A 13,921-nucleotide genomic window follows, 5' to 3' on the forward strand; every position below is an offset into this window, starting at 1 on the left:
GCCCTCAGCACTCATTGTAAAGATTTACTGTGTCTCAGTGTTCCAAGCATCCATTGATTCTTCCTAATTTTACCACCAGTTTCTTTTTTATCCTCAGTTTTCTCTCGGCTCAGTAGAGTCTGGTAGAATCATAATCAAGAATTTGTCTCTCCTCTGCCAAGGAGTTGAACTTGCTTTTCCTTTCATGTTTTTACTCAGGAGGTAGACCTTGGGAAATTTTGTTATGGTGATCTTTTTAGACCTTAACATAATGAAAATAACTTTGAAGTACATGGGACATTGCTGTTTATAAAAATGTCTGTGTATATTATTTCACGTGACTCACGCAACATTTCTGTGAGGTAAGTAGGTAGGTGTTGTCCTCAGTTTATAAATGAGGGAACTGATGCTTGGAGAGTTAAAGTAATTTATTCAAGGCCATAATGCCAGGAATGTTTTAGTATGAAATTTTGTTATAACGATGGCACTTGCTATGTATTAAGCACTGCCACACTGGTTCCATGTGTTGATTAAATTAATTCTCACAACAACCCTGTGAAGTGAGTACTAATATTTATTGTAGTAGATGAAGAGTAACTTGCCTAAAATGACATCTTTATAAAGTAATAGAGACAGGCTCCTACCTTTGTGTCTGTACCCTTAACCTTATGCTATTCTGCCTTTCATTGTATTAAACTAGATGTTGATGGATATATATGAAATCAACAATATTCATGTTTACCAAAATCCCAGAAAAAACTTGTGGTTCAAGTTCAAAGCTTCCAGAGACTCAATGTCTGTTCCATAGTGGTTATTCAATAAACATAAATTGAATACGTGAATGAATGAATGAAAGTTATTTTCCTTACAGACCCTTTGCATCAAGAGACTTGGTCTTTCAAACAACATTGCAGATTCTAGGACTTGGAAATATTTCATTATAATGATTATTGGCACATTTGATTTTCTGCTTTCTTGGTCACAAAGGAGGAAACAGATCCCTTTCATTGTCCCCCTTCATTCTTCTGATTCCTGACACACAACATGCTTAGGACAGAAACTAAAGATTTATTCGTTGATATCCTGCCTCTGATCTTGCTGTGACTTGATAAATTTGTTAAATAGAGAAAAGTCTTCTGACTTGGAAAATAATACTAGTAGCATGGGCTTCATCCTATCCCATTGGAAACATTGGAATGCCAAACTTGGTCATCCATACCAAGGAGTTTTCCCATCTGTGGGTGCCCTTTGCTCATGAATATTGAAATGAAGAAGAGGCACATTTTTTGACATGGAATATTCACTAGCTCTCTACACTTGGCACTGTGTTAGACTCTGAGAACTCAGAAATGAATAAGACATGATCCTTACCTCTGAAGCTTGCTACTGTTGCTTCGTTTTGAAAGGTTCAAGTTGGTCTGTGTATAAACCATACTATTTAGGGGAATAATATTCACAGGAAAGTGCCAACAAAGTGAACTTGATTCAGAATTACCTGATCTGAAACTTGGCAGAAACAGTGAATGCGTATCCCATTGGAAGACAAGAATCTAGCTGAGTAAGCCAGGTGTGGTGGCTCACGCCTGTAATCCCAGCACTTTGGGAGGCCGAGGCTGGTAGATCATCTGAGGTCAGGAGTTTGAGACCAGCCTGGCCAACATGGTGAAATCTCATCTCTACTAGAAATACAAAAAATTAGCCAGGCGTTGTGGTGAACACCCGTAATCCCACTTACTCGGGAGGCTGAGGCAGGAGAATCGCTTGAACCCGGGAGGTGGGGGTTGCAGTGAGCTGAGATCATGCCACTGCACTCCAGCCTGGGCAACAAGAGTGAAACTCCATCTCAAATAAATAAACAAATAAATAAATAAAATAAAATACTACCAAAATTAAAAAAAAAAAGACTAGCTGAGTAGTGCTCAGGAAAGTGAGAAATTAGAACAAAGTGAAAGACACTAGGCAAAGGGTAATAGTGGTTCTATCCCCCCAAATTCTAGAGTATAATAGATATTTAATGTCATATAAAAGAGCTACACAAAGAACCAGACATGTGCAGGCGCATGTGACTGGTACATCGTAGGTGATCAAATAAATGTTTCAATTATTGCCTTCTTTTAAAGGGCTGCAAATGTACTAAATTCTACATGAAAAGACTATCTTAGCTGTTGTACCTTTAAAACGTTATGTTTCAAATAACAGTTATATTTCAAACTGATATAACTGCTGACAGCTGGATCCAGGAGGAAAGCCAAAATGCGAGGCAGGATAGAACAGCCTTATCCTGTCCTAATCATTCTGAAAAGACTTCCTAAAAAATGGGTATTTCAGCAGCTGCTCGAAGGTTGGGATCAAGTCAGCTTTGCTAAATTCAGATTAAGTACCAAGCATCACTTTAAAAAATGCAAATCCATATCTTTAGTGTGGTTTACAGCTTAGATTATCTCTCCTTTACTCACACTTGAACGTAAATCAGCTTAAGCAGATATTTTCTTTATGCTGAGAGAATAGGATAAAGAACTTAGAAAAATAAAGAAAACAATTTAAGGAAGATGGGTCTTACCCTAGGAGAGGTCAGAGAACACTAAGATTTTCATGAATATTTTAGTTTTACTTTCCGTGAGTAAAATTATTGACTGTAAATCTAAGTCATTGAGATTTTTCATATGCAAATGAAGAGTCTGCAAAAGTCTGATAGGTACTCCTGCATTACCAAGTGGGTACAGAAAATGACCATCGCCAGATCACAGTATTTTAATTCTCATGTTCAAGGACCGTTTTACTCCAAATATGGCATCGAACTTATTCTTGGAAAAACACAAGAATTTATCTTGGAGAAAGAACCCCCAAATAAAGATCCCAGATTTTATGAGTAAACCATTCCATTCCCCAGACCCGTAGTTTCACACCTCCGTGGGCTCTCTAAACATCAACAAAAACTCCAAGGATTTGATGGGAAAATGGTGTTAAGTCTCATGTTGTTTCAGGAATTTCCCAATATGCACTAAATTACCTTTTGGGCCATATGAGGCCAAGTGGTAGGAAATCATTCCTTTGGACACAGATGGCAGTCCTAATGTTCCCAACAGCTGTTGCACACACACGAAATCAGATTGGGATTAACACTTACCTTCAGAGTGGTTGCGCCCGGATGGGATGGCTTCTCTGTAATATATACCAAGCTTAGCTTATGTCTCTGAAACCACATGACCTCACAGGTCTTGGGAACATTTGATCCAGGAAATCTGAACTTAGGCAGAAATCATAAAGCATCAGGTACATGTTAAGCAGGAATTTATCTGCTTTTTGTCTGAAGCAGCCTCACACCCATCCAGCTTTTGTCTGACTCTGAGTGAAATATTTATAGGCAGGCTGCTTTCTAAGGCAGAGTTACAGACCTATTCAGGTTGGGTGTGAAATGTCTCTGCCCGTTGAACACCTGCTGAAACCTAAATTCCAAGTGCAACCAGACCCAAGATGATTTGTATCACCGTGAGCTTTAGCACTGTTATAAGGATGGTAACCAAAGTAGAATTAAGATATCCACAGACCCCTTTAGTCTTGCCTTGGGAAAGAGAAATACTTCCTTTAGTGAGGTTACCATTTTACAGCTTCTGAAATTCTCTTTGACATTATTTTCAGAACCATGGCTCAATCTTTCACATAGACTTACAACTGCATCCTTAGAGGGTAGATTTGATTTTTTGAAATAGCCAAAGGTCATTCAGAGCTAAGCCTGATGATTTAGGAAGGGGATTGAGTTGGGTGATATTAATATATGTCAAAATGAGGTGTGACTTTTAATTAGTAAGGTGGATTTTATTTTATGGCTTATACATATGGTCTTCAGGTAGTTCCCAAACTTTTCTTTTTAATAATGCCAATATTGTAGCAATTCGAATGCTTAAATTCTAGAATGTTTGCTTATAAATAATCAGTTTTACTACCTAGTATAACAATTTATATTTGACCCTAATAAGGGCAAAGTTATAGAAGGATGTCAAGAAGCACTTTTTGGGGGGATTAAACAGAAAGAAATAAGCAAGTGCCTAAGAATTCCTGATGCCTAACTCTGATACGCTTCAATTTTCAAAATTATTAGTCAAGAGCCCACATTTTTTCTTGCTTTTTCTTGATTTTCGGTCTTATCAAGGGTCTATTAACCAGCTTTAAATTTGCTTCTATTATTCTCTTTCGTGTTCTCAAAGTTTATGGTTTATCTGTAAAAGACAAAACCTCAGTAGCTTGAACTGAGATATTTATTTCTCTTTCATTTCATTCAAGTTTAAGCAGTCTAAGGTTAATATGCTGACTCCTGAATTTTGGAGTCTTGAGCTCCTTTAATCTTTTTGTTCTTTTTTCACACGTGGCTTCCATATTGACTCCAAGATGGTTGCTCCAGTACCAGCCATTACATCTACATACCAACCAATGGAAGAGAAATTACTTTTCTTTCAAGGATGCAGTCTGGACATTGTATGTACTGCTTCATCACTTCTGTTCTAATTCCCTTGGCCAGAATTTATCTGCAAGCAAAGCGGGGAAACAGTTTAACCTCCAAGCATGTGTCCAACTAAAACTTGGAATTTGTTATTAAAATGAAAAGGAAAGAGTGGATATTAGAGAAAACAAGCAGTCTCTGACACACAAAATATTTGATAGAATTTCGTTTAATGTGACATACAGTTTTGGCTGTGCCTTGAGGAATTAGGGAAGGGAAGATGCTCCCATCATGGATAGGAAACCTGCCAGAGTCACTAGTTGAGAGATGACAACAAAGAAGTGAGTAGGCATCTAGGTCAGGTGAGAATGCAGGGGACAGTCGGGATGAATTTGTGGACTTCCACACTTTCCTCAAGAAATCTCAAAACTAGTTACACTGAACCTTATCCTATCTGTTAGAAGGGGCAGTCTACTGGCATTTTGATATCAAAGAAGAAAACAACCCCAGAAAACTACAGAATGTAGGGACATCTAGGCTTACCTTAGCACCCTATTACAAGAGAATATTCCCAGTTCTGAAATACCAACCTTTCACTTACCAGGGCAGAAGCTTATTCTGACATGTTTGAGATTTGTTTGTTTGTTTGTTTTGTTACAAATGGCTACTGAACAGAGAGGGATTATGGTTAAGGGAAATAATAATTTAAGAGTGTGTGAGCTTACTCGGAAATAAGTTGGAAAGAATTTTTAAACTCCCTGTTGTATTTGTCAAGTGGTGTAGAATTAGCTCTATTCCATAAAGTGAAAGGAGTATTTAATAAGTTTAAGATCAAGAAATTCTACGTCTGGCTTCATCACCACATTGTGGGGATTGGTGCCTCCTACTCGGGAAATACCCCCATAAGGCAAAATTTCTCTCTCTCTCTTTTTTTTTTTTTTTGGAGACGGAGTCTCGCTCTGTCGCCCAGGCTGGAGTGCAGTGGCACGATCTTGGCTCACTGCAAGCTCCACCTTCTGAGTTCACACCATTCTCCTGCCTCAGCCTCCCGAGTAGCTGGGACTACAGGCGTCCACCACCACGCCCAGCTTAGTTTTTGTATTTTTAGTAGAGATGGGGTTTCACCACATTAGCCAAGATTGGTCTCGATCTCCTGACCTCATGATCCACCCGCCTCGGCCTCCCAAAGTGCTGGGATTATAGGCATGAGCCACTGCACCCGGCCCCATTAGCATCTTAATGCTTATGAGAATATCCCTCTCACCACTAAGATTCACAAAGTCCAATTGTACCCAGAATCCAAGAACACTGAGAATTGTCTTCATTGTGCATGTGTTGACAATCAATGCTGTATATGTTTTAGAGTAAACTTACAAGAAGACTATAACATAAAAAAATTGAAATCATAACATATGCCTTGATTATACTCAGCAAAAAAATGGAAGTGTCATCGAAGAATAACTCGAAGTTGATTATAAAATATGTAAAATCCACTTGCTTACAAATACTGCTGAGAAGTCAACTGTTGTGAAGATTTTTTAGAGCCGTGATTAAAAACACAATTTTGCCAAAAGCCAAACAGTAGTCAAATGGTGGCTGAGTGTAAAATATAACCTATGATATCCCAAATCCTGTTAAGAGAAGAATAAGAAAAACAGGAAGAGGAGAGAAAATTTTAACAGTGTTGGAAAAGATAGGGTGCCACCAGTGAATCAGTGGACCAGAAATGCTCAGGAATTCTTAAATGATACAAAGCAGAGAAAATCAGATCCTCATATATAAACAAATAACAACCAAAAGAGGAAATCAGTGCTCAGAATATGTCCAGAAGGAGCCTTCTGCAGGCGAAGAAGCAGTTCTAAGAGCCTATGAGGCCAGAACTAATGGTCACAAGAAGCCAAAGAAGAATGTGAGTTGTCCAACATGGTGCTTGCTTTTGCAGTTACATTTGAGCGACTGTCCTGTCTCCTCTATACTAATCAGAAAGTAGCAGTGATAAAGGTGTCAGGGACAGAAAAACAGCAAAGTGCCCCAAAATACAGTAGCCCTAGAAGACACAGGGAACTCCTGTTTCCTAAACACAAGCCACAAGTCCCCCTCCTCCCCATCAGTAGAAGTTGTTCACCATAAACAGAAACAGCATTCTTAGGAAAATACAACTCAGGGACACCCAAGAACATACAATCAGTCATTCCCAAACATTTTCAGAAAACAAGTACAAGAGAGGCAACAAACTCGACCCATGCAACTATCATCTGAGAAAATGGATTTAAGTGAGAAAACAGGCGCACGCCACCACGCCCAGCTAATTTTTGTATTTTTCGTAGAGACGGGGTTTCATCACGTTGGCCAGGCTGGTCTCAAACTCCTGACCTCAAGTGGTCAGACTGCCTTGGCCTCCCAAAGTGCTGGGTTTACAGGTGTGAGCCACCACACCTGGCAGTCAATTGATTTTTGACAAGAGCACAAGACCATTCAATGGAGAATGAATATTACCTTCAACAAAATGTGCTAGGACATATTACGATGCAAAATAATAAAGTTGAATATTTTCCTCACAGTATACACAAAAGGTATCAAATAGATCTAAAACTAAATATAAGAACTAAAACTATAAAACTCACAGAAACAAAATGCTTTGGTCTGAATATGTCCCTCAAATTGATGTGTTGCAAATTTAATCCCCAATACAATAATGTTGGATATGGGATGCCTAATGGGAGGCATTCAGATCATGGGGGCTCCACTCTCATGAATGGGTTAATGCTTCTGTAAAAAGGGCTTGCAGGAGTGGGCCTGCTCTCTTTCACTCCTTCCCACGTGAGGACACCATGCTTGTCCCCATGTGCATTTCTTCTTTCTGCTATGTGAAATCGCAGCAAGAAGTTCTTTGCCAGATCAAATGCTGGTACCTTGATCTCAGACTACCCAGCCTCCAGAACTGTGAGAAAATGTGTTTCTCTTCTTTGTAAATCACTCCGTCTGTGGCATTCTGTTACGGCAGCACAAAATGGAATAAGACGCAAACAGATAGATAAATCTTTGTGACCTTGAATTTGGCAATGGTCTTTTCAATATGACATTAAACACAATAAATAAAAAAATAGATAAATCAGACTTCATCAAAATTAGAAATGCTATGCTTTAAAGGAGACTATCAAGAAAGTAAAAAGACAACCTACAGAATGGGAGATATTTGCAAACCATATAACTAATAAGCAACTTGTACCTAGAATATAAAAAGAACTCTTACAACTCAATAATGAAAAGACAACCCAATTGAAAAATGGACAATAGATTTGACTAGACATTTCTCCAGAGAAGATATGCAAATGGCCAATCAGCACATGAAAACATGCTTAATATCATTCATCATTAGAGAACTGCAAATCAAAACCACGGGAAACACTACTTCACTAGGATGGCGCAATCAAAAAGTCTGCTAATAACAAATGTTAGTGAGATTTTGGAGAAACTGGAAACTTCATACACTGTTGGTAGGAGTGTATGAAAATGCTGTAGCCATTTTGGCAAACAGCCTGATAGTCTTCAAAACATTAAACATAACCAAGTAACTTTGCTTCTACATCCAAGAGAAATGAACACATATGTCTACATGAAAACTTATGTTCATGGCAACATTATTCATAGTAGTCAAAAGGTAGAAACCACTCAAATGTTTGTCCAAGGATGAATCAATATACAAAATATGATATATTTATACAATGGAATAGTATTCAGTCACAAAAAGTAATGAAGCACTGATGCATGCTACAACATGGATAAACCTTAAAATATTATATTAAGTGAAAGTAGCCAGTCACAAAGGACCACATAATATGTAATTCCACTATATGAAATGTCCAGAATAGACAAATCAATAGAGAGAGAAAGAAGCAGTTGCCTAGGGAAGGGGGAGAATTGGGGGGTAATAGCTAAGGGATGTGGGGCTTCTTTTTAGGGCAATAAAAATGTTCTGAATTTGATTGTGATGACTGTTGCACAATCCTGTGACTATATAGAAAGCCATTAAATTGTGCATTTTAAATAGGTGAACAGTGTGGTACGTGAATTAGTTCTCAGCAAAGTTGTCACCAAAAACAGAAAATCTTAGTGAACTAGGAGAAAATGTCTTAATCTGATAAAAGATAAACATCAGAAAACAATAAATATCAAATTAAGTTCCCATTAAAAGAATAAAATTGGAATGCTAGCTTCCGCTGCTTCATGTATAGCCAGGTCAATGCATTAAGAAAAAACAGATCTAAAATATTGAAGAAAAAAGGAGACAACACTTACAATATTTTCAAATTGGTAATATCTATCTAGCACATTTAAGAGATTTAGCCAAAAACTATTAGACCAGCATAAGGGTTCGGTAGAGTAGATTGATATATCAACAAGCAAAAATTTTTCTATACATCATTAACTTTTCAGAAAATGTTTAAGAAAAAACATTCCATTAACAATAACTACAGGAAGCGTAAAACACCTAAATTAATGGATAAGATATGTATGCATCAACCTACACAATGGGAGAAAATTTTTGCAATCTATCCATCTGACAAAGGTCTAATATCCAGAATCTACAAGGAACTTAAACAAATTTACAAGAAAAAACAAACAACCCCATCAAAAAGTGGCTGAAGGATATCAACAGGCACTTCTCAAAAGAAGACATTTATGCAGCCAACAAACATATGAAAAAAAGCTCATCATCTCTGGTCAGAGAGTGGGGGGAAAGGAAAGGGAGAGCATTAGGACAAATACCTAATGCCTGTGGGGCTTAAAACCTAGATGATGGGTTGATAGGTGCAGCAAACCACCGTGGCACATGTATACCTATGTAACAAACCTACACGTTCAAGCACATGTATCCCAGAACTTAAAGTAAAATTTTAAAAAAGAAAAAAAAATCTGTTTGTATAAAACTATAAAATAGTACCAAAGAACATAAAAGAAGAATTAAATAAGTGGAGAGGTATTTCATTTATTGGACAAAAATCTTCATATTGTATCGACTTTAAATTCTGCCCAAATTAACATATAAACTCAAATAATTCTTACCTGAATCACTGTAGAATTTTATGGAGTGTAACAAGCTAATTTTAAGGTTCATGAAGAAGAGACAATGTATAAGAATAGCCAAGAAAATGTCAATAAAACAGAACAATGAGAGGCAACATGCCCTGTCCTTTGTGAGCATTACAGTATGCTGACTTACTGTTCTGTTTGAATGCTTATATCTTGTTTGGATCCTTTAGAAAGATAATGTGTGGATGCCTTCCTTGTAATACATATTGCCACCTTTCTTCTTTCCCACAATATTTGTCAGGAATTATTTGGTACTAATATCAAGACATATGAACGTCTGAGCTGCATTTTATAGACAACACATCACAAATGATTTGGGATAGGGAAAAAGTAAAAGATAAAAGAGCACCATACTATCTTTATGAGCAAGAGACATGAGCCAGAGGCAAAATGAAGTAGGACTCTTTTTTTTTGAGACGGAGTCTCTGTCACCAGGCTGGAGTGCAGTGGTGTGATCTTGGCTCACTACAACCCTCGCCTCCTGGGTTCAAGCGATTCTCCTGCCTCAGCCTCCCGAGTAGCTGGGACTACAGCTGCGTGCCACCATGCTCAACTAATTTTTGTATTTTTAGTAGAGACGGGGTTTCACCATGTTGGCCAGGATGGTTTCGATCTCTTGACCCCGTGATCAGCCCGCCTCAGCCTCCCAAAGTGCTGGGATTACAGGCATGAGCCACCGTGCCCAGCCGAAGTAGGACTCTTTAAGAAAACCAGTGTGTGAATTTTTCTGTGGGTCATTACCTCCAGTGAAATCCAAAAAACAAGTCACCTTAGAGTTGGTTGGAATGGCCTGTCTTATCAACACCATAGAACAATATCACCTCACATGATGGTCAGTGTCATTTGTTTCATTGCTGTAAAAAGCTTGAGGTCATGCCTTTTTAAAACCAGATGCTTTTGGCCAAAACTCTTATCCCATTTCCCTGACTCAGCAGGTGCTGGACACTAAGGGGACTTTTACTAAGGACGGTAAGCCTTCCATTTTATTTGAAACAGATGCACAAAAGGAACTTACGAGGAAACTAGATTTCATGTTTTATGAAAGAATTACTTTTTGTGTACACATTCACAAGGCACTACGTATAAATAAATGGTAAATGTAAGTGGTAAATATTCCCAGGGCGTTCCGTTAAGACCCCTGTTATCACACTTGTCTGCAATTATTTTAATTATTTGTTTACATGTCCCAACTTAGTGCTTGTCAAATCACAGACACTCAGTAAATATTTGTTGAAGAGATGGAAAAAAAAAGAGAGAGGAAGAAAGAAATTCCCATCATCTCAAGACAACAGGGCTATATTATCTAATCACTGCATTTGTGGTTATTTTCAGTCTATGACTTGAAGATGGGTTTCTGTTTCAAATCATCAGTAGTCAGTTGGGACCCCTCACACATGGACACTTGGGTACCCTACCCTGGTCACCCTGGCTTGATTGACAAAATCCAGAGGGTTTGTTATCTTCAAAACTTCCTGTTCCTTCAACTGACACAGTGATTTCCTCTCTCAGGAGCACAAGCATCTCTGTTCAGGGATAATCACCTAAAGCTCAAAGCTGTCCACACACTACCTTATGGTGAAATCTCTTTTCTCACGGCCTTCTTTCAGCAACCTCATCAAAATGTGCGCGGTAATGTTCTGATTCCTCTTAAACCTAGTTACAGTCTCATTTCCTTAACTGGGCTCCAGATATCCCATTACCGTCAAAATTAACCTTCAGTCCATAGTGATCCTTACTCCAAAATTACGGTCTTTTCTCCCAGGCTTATTTAAACTAACTTTCCCCTGTCTCAGCGGCTTCATGCTCTATACTCTTTAACTGCCAACTGCATCATGGATACTAATACGCCTTCTTCACTTCACATTCCAGGGACAAATTTCTTTAGAACTAGACTTCTGCCTTCCAGTTTAAAATTGCTTCCATTTTCCCATTAAAATACCTTTTAAAACAGGGGAAAGACAGGAAACTCACAGTACTGTAAACTAAAATTGACAAGTAAGAAAATATAGGGGTCTAAGAGGAATCTCTATTGACTAATGAGGCTGGTGGCGAGGTCTGTCTAGAAAATTCTACTCACAGGATACTCCTTCAAAATATCTCCCCTCTCCAGTTTCCTGGCAACTCACCAGGAAAAGTGTTTCTAAGCCACTATTCACCTTTAAAGGATGCAGAATTGATTCTTTATATATTCAACAAAAAAAGACAAATGATAAAAAATGTAATTTGTTTAGCAAAATGTTTACAAATTATTGTTATTATTTTACAAATGACATATTTTCAACTGCAGGTGAACACTGGAGTTGTTCTTTTTATTTATTTTTATTTTTTATCATCATCATCATCATTATTATTATTAGAGACAGAGTCTCGCTCTGTTGCCCAGGCTGGAGTGCAATGGTGCAAATCATGGCTCACTGCAGCCTCGAAGTCCTGAGCTCCAGTGATGCTCCTGCATCAGCCTCCTTAGTATTTGGGATCACAGGCGTGTGCCACCATGCCCCACCCGGTTAATTTTTAAATTACTTGTAGAGACAGGGGTCTCACTATGTTGCCCAATCTGGTCTCTAACTCCTGAGCTCAAGCGATCTACTCGCCTCGGCCTCCCAAAGTGCTGGGATTACAGATGTGAGCCACTGCAGCCCGGCCAGAGTTGTTTTTAAATATAGGAGTACTTCTAAGTCTCAGCAACCTTTTAGGTCTTAAGAGCCTTCCATGGGGAAGAAGACTTCCTGGTCTGCCCCAGACATGGAAAGAAAGAGGAAAGGACCAAGTATGAGAAGCAGAAGACTGGACATCATTTCCCTACTCAAATCCCTTCGGTGGGTCCCGATATACTGAACAGAAATTTCAAAGCCTCAGCTCTGGTGTAACAAGACCACACGTGATTAGACCCTGCTCCTCCCAAGCCTCCCTATTCTCTGGGACCTCCCTTCCCACTGCTCTCCCTGCTGCTCCTGCCCCAGCCACACTGGCCCCCTTCCTGTCCCTCCCACATGAGGCCTTTGCTGCCCCAGGCCCTTTGCATTTACGACCACCTCTGCCACAAACACTTGCCTCGCCAACCAGCCACATAACTTCATTCTGACCAGTGTCTACTTATCAGCCCCACTCTCACTACTCTTTCACACTGCTTCACTCTATCCCTTACCCACCTTAACGCTCTCTCTCTTTTTTCTTTTTTTTTTTTTTTGATATGGAGTCTGGCTCTTGTCACCCAATCTGGAGTGAAGTGGCGCGATCTTGGCTCATTACAACCTCTGCCTCCCAGGTTCCAGTAATTCTCCTGCCTCAGCCTCCTGAGTAGCTGGGACTACAGGTGCTCGCCACCATGCCAGCTAATTTTTGTACTTTTAATAGAGATGGGGTTTCGCCACGTTGCCCAGGCTGGTCTCGAACTCCTGACCTCAGATGATCCGCCCGCCTTGGCCTCCCAAAGTACTGTGATTACAGGTGTGAGCCGCTGTGCCTGGCCCTTAATTCTCTTTATAGCACCTTCTCACCACATGACCATAGGTGTGCATGTATGTAAGTATGTATGCATACATTTCCGGTCTACCCTTGCTAGATTGTTGTTCAAAGTCAGCAAAGACTACAGATTTTTCACTCCTATATCCCTTTGCCTGGAACGGGGCCTGACATTCAATAAATATTTGTTAAATTCATAGTACATCAGTAATGGGAGAAGGAGAAAGGATTTGATGGAGAACAGAGAAAATGGGGATCCTCTAATGACTGCTTTATCCAAATCACAAACCCATGAAATTGATAACCCCTTCCCAGCACAACCGTTAGTCTATTTCTACATACACTAGTGAATAATGTATTTTATAAATATCAAATTGATGTATGTGGAAAATTAGCTGGGTATAACAGGTATCAATACCATAGAATGAGCCATAAGTATGAACAACGGTGGAACTCATGGCATTGGAAGAGATTGGAAAAGAAAACCCCACGCCATCAATCAGGGATTCAGTTCAAAAAGGTAAAGAGTAAGAAGATTTTCTGAAAGCAACTTGGGCAGCTCCAGATCACAGATGGCAAGCCTACAGGGCTGGGCAGGGGACATAAACCAGTGAAGCTGCCTGAGATGGAGTGGGGAGGGGCAGGACTGTGGAGAACTGGACAGCAGATGCAAAGGAAGCAAGTAACTGGGAGTCAGCTCCATTCATTGTTAACGTTGGAAAAGAACCAGCTTCGCCAGATCTTCCAATGTTTCAAGAGATAACGAAAATCTGATTTGCGTGTGAAACTACATAGCAACCAACTTCTTTTTTTTTTTTTTTTTTTTTTGAGATGGAGTTTCACACTCTGTCACTAGGCTGGAGTGCAGTGGCTGATCTTGGCTCACTGCAACCTCCACCTCCCGGGTTCAAGCGATTCTCCTGGCTCAGCCTCCAGAGTAGCTGG

The sequence above is a fragment of the Nomascus leucogenys genome, chromosome 19 (assembly GCF_006542625.1).
Source record: "Nomascus leucogenys isolate Asia chromosome 19, Asia_NLE_v1, whole genome shotgun sequence".
Classification (NCBI taxonomy): Eukaryota; Metazoa; Chordata; class Mammalia; order Primates; family Hylobatidae; genus Nomascus; species Nomascus leucogenys.